General features: G+C 35.9%; 1 protein-coding gene across 1 annotated transcript in view; it reads left to right on the top strand.

Annotated features, from left to right (window-relative positions):
- The window catches only part of LOC106876589 (short-chain collagen C4), a 55,386-nt gene that overhangs the window by 16,451 nt on the left and 34,802 nt on the right, over nt 1-4,133 (top strand). The window lies entirely within an intron of this gene.

Genomic DNA, 4,133 nt, shown 5'->3' with positions numbered 1-4,133 from the left:
GACCCCACCACAAGATTAATTAACATATTTCAAAATCGGTACACGTTACCCTCACACATTGTACTATTACCTAAACACTGATGCACTACAATCAGAAGTTAAATCACCAGCGAGTATGGAATACGAAAAATTCTCTCACTCGAAAGAAGAAAAATGGTAAATTGAAGCAAAGTATTCCTTTACAACACTTACAACATACATAGAAAATAGAAAAAAGACAGTAAAAGGTGGTACAAATATGATCAGGGTAAACAAAGTTACTATGTGTAAACTTGTGATATTTTGAGACTGTCACACTACATCCGATAAGAATCATCACTATGTGTTAGCGTGTGTAGAACCTTCCTTAGATAAACGAGAAGTTCGGATATTTGGGAGACATAACGTAATTCATGCAAATACTTGAGTGCCATAAGGTTGCCATCAAGAAAATGTATGTAGTTAGACATTTATAATACGAATCAACTTTAAAGGTATATATGTGTGTGCTTAACCCAATGAACCTTTTGCAAAATCGGACCATCAGTGTCTATACCTTCAACGCAATCAAGAATGGAAACTACAGGAGAATAAACAATCCTGTCAATGGAGAAATGAATTCAGCTGAGTCATCGTTCATTGAACAACTTGGGGTGAGAGACTCTTGATCGATGGGATTGAAGGATTACGACTTTGTGTTAGAACGTCTTTCCAGAAGTTAAAGTATAAAAAAAACTCTGTAGTGAAATTGCTTTTCTGGTTGTCTCCATTTCGTTTGTGCCTCTGGTGTTAGTACAGCAGAAGAGTTTATCCACTGAAAACAAATATACATTCAGGATCATCTTGGGTTCTTGGAACGGTACATGGAGTGCAATAGAAAAGTAATGAATGATAGAAGCTTTAGAAGCTGGGAGGTTGTAATTGTTAACTCATAGGTGGCGTGTAGGGATTTTGGTCGCATCATCTTATATGATAATGGAGGTATTTCGCTGCATCCCGAGTGACTGGGGAGCACATTTCAGTCATTAAATTGCTCAACTTCTGACGAATGGGTCCGAGGATAGGTGGTTTAAAGAAAGTTTGACACTACCAAACAGGCCAACATTCCGAGGCTATTTACTGTTCACTCACGCGGGCATAATACACACATCCGACTTGAATCATTGTCAACACCCATCCGACTTAAATCATTGTCTTTCATGGGAGAGTCCTGAAAACCCCCCATGTGACCGAAGGTGGAGGAACCGATTATAGTAAATATGAATTGAATGAACAGTGAGTGACAGTTGGTGGTGTTAGTTCAACAATCTTTTATGGAACAGTGAATGCTGGGTATCGGACTTACGTTCGAGTAGCGCAGACAGCGTTTTGTGTTGACATATATTTCTGCGATAGGTTATTTTTAGATAGTCTCATCCAACAATTTATTTGTTTAATACCATTATACACCAGACGTGTATACCTACGTCATAACATTTTTAGTGACGTAGTTATTCGAAGCTCATACTGGACTGATTTTTGTTTTAACATGAAAGGTTTACTAGCCTCGGTAATTTAATGACAGCAGCACGAGCAGGAGAAGCTTCAAGAATAATGATAACACACGTTGGAATTATAGAAACAGCAAAAATAGCAATAAAAATAGCAATAACAACAGATGCTGGAATTTGAGAAGTAAAATGAATTGTTAGTACAAATGATACAGAAGAAAACAGAAAATTCATCTGATTCGTTCACCCTGGACACTGTCGCAAAACTTGATTGGAAGGTTCGCACATAACCTAGAGGAAGGTTCAACCTTCTCTGCTTACTTTAGAAGATACGAGAACATTTTTACAGAAGAATGCTGTGCCTGGCAAGAGGATAAAACTCTCGGCTTTTGTTGCGAAAGCTAGCACCAGCTGAGTATGAGAAATATTGAAATTATATATTATGAAAGAAACTGAGTGAAATCTGTTTTGAAGAAACGGTGAATATTCTATCAAAGATTTTCAACCAAAAATGCTTAAAAGCGAATGCGAAAGATTTAAAATTAATGAACCAACACCAGATATGTTTAAATGTTTAATTTTCTTTCAAGGTTTAACGGCAAAGAAAAATGAAGAAATTCATAACAGAATACTGACTAAATTAGAGCGGGACGAGAAGCTAACACCACAAAAAATATCTGAGAATTACCAGAGAGTGATAAACCTAATGCACGATATGGAACAAACTGAAGTAAGAAACTGCTCTCATACAGTCGGTGCGACCGAAATTAAGAATGAAAAACGGAAAAATAAACAATATTCTGGATGTGGAGAATTACACTAGATTCGTCTGTTGTTATAAAAGACGAAAATTTCAAGTGTGGTATGTTAGGTGAAAAAAAAATCACACTGCAAAATAGTTCAGCAGCAAAAATCATGCAAACATTTTGTCGGTGAGAAGAAATACGAACGAGAAGGAATGTTGTGTATGTAAAAATCAATAATATAAATGTGAAATTACAGTTGGGTACATGTAGTAACATTACTTTAATTAATGAAGACACATGGAAAACACTCGAGAAATATGCACTATAGAAAACCTCGAAGATTGCACCTGGAGTTTCGAGTATTACATTAATTATCAAAGGTGAAATTATCTGTAAGGTTACATTTCGCGCAAGAATATATAAGCGAAAGCTTAGTATTAAAATATACAAGCGACGGTTTTGGATCTATTTGGATGGAAATGTTCAAATTATGGAATTTTCCCATAAATAAATTTTGTCAAAATGTAATGGGGGTCGTCCACCGGTTGTAATACAGAGTTAGAAAATACTAAAAAGAAGAGAAAAAATTTGTTCTCTGATGTTTTTTCTGATGCAATTAGTGAGCATATTAAATTTTGAGCAAAATTTCAGGTGAAAGAATAGAATATTCGTTACCAATTTTGAAAACCTAACGTAATGTACCGTTTTAGCACTGGAACAAATGAATAAGGAATTAGACAGACTTGGAAAAAGGGGCGTGATTAAAAAATGGCCTATTCAGATTGGGTGTCTCTAAGAGTGTATGTAAAATGAAGAACTATATATTTCCGGTAGGTACAGATTTCTTGAAGGGACTGAGCGAATGTTTAAGATAGTATAACTACCTATTACCTATCCCGGAAGAAATCTTCTCGAAACGAAATAGTGGTAAATTGTTCGGGAAATTAGATCTTTCTCTTTCTTACTTACTAACACTAGTGAAAGATAAACGTACTAAGCTTTTAACACCCACAATTACCTGCACAAATAACGGTTCCCGTTTGCCCTCAATGCTGCTATATCCCGACAAGTGTTGGATACGTTGCTTGCAGAATGTAGCTTCTCGATGATCTATCTGGATGATATATTAATTAAAAGTGAATCATGTGATGAGCATATCGAACATGAATAATGTATTTTTGAAAAAAACAAGATTATGGTATCAAACTGGGTGAGGAGAAATGCGAAATTTTCTTGCCTAAAATCATGTATGTAGGACAAATTATTGATAAGAATTGTGGTCGACCAGATCCGTCGAGGGCAGATGCGATAAAAAATGTGCCCCTCCAACAAACGTATCTTCTTTAAAAAGCTGACTTGGTGTGTGTAAATGATTATCAGATTTATACAGCAAATATGCACCAGGTAAGAGCTCCACAAAATAATTTACTGAAAAAATATATAATTTGAAAAATTATCAGAACTCTTTCGACAAAATAAAAATTTCTAACGTCAGATTTGTCTTTAGTACATTTCGATCCTGCATTGGAGATTGTATTTGATTCAGATGCCAGTGAGTATGATATCGGAGCAGTAATTCTACATAAATACGAGGATGGTAACATGTAGGCCGTTGTTGACATCATTTCTTTCTGTTCTGTTTCATTATTTTTGATCCCTGTTAGACGTGAGTTACATTACTCTTTTACTCTTTTACTTGTTTCAGTCATTTCACTGTGGTCATGTTGGAGCACCACCTTTAGTCGAGCAAATCGACCCCGGGACTTATTCTTTGAAAGCCTAGTACTTATTCTATCGGTATCTTTTGCTGAACCACAGCGTGACGGGGACATAAACACACCAGCATCGGTTGTCAAGCAATGCTAGGGTGACAAACACAGACACACAAACATACACACACGCATATATATATTATATA

The sequence above is a fragment of the Octopus bimaculoides genome, chromosome 20 (genome assembly GCF_001194135.2).
Source record: "Octopus bimaculoides isolate UCB-OBI-ISO-001 chromosome 20, ASM119413v2, whole genome shotgun sequence".
Taxonomy (NCBI): domain Eukaryota; kingdom Metazoa; phylum Mollusca; class Cephalopoda; order Octopoda; family Octopodidae; genus Octopus; species Octopus bimaculoides.
The sequence above is the reverse complement of the archived record's forward strand: the minus strand, read 5'-3'. Positions and strand labels throughout refer to the sequence as shown.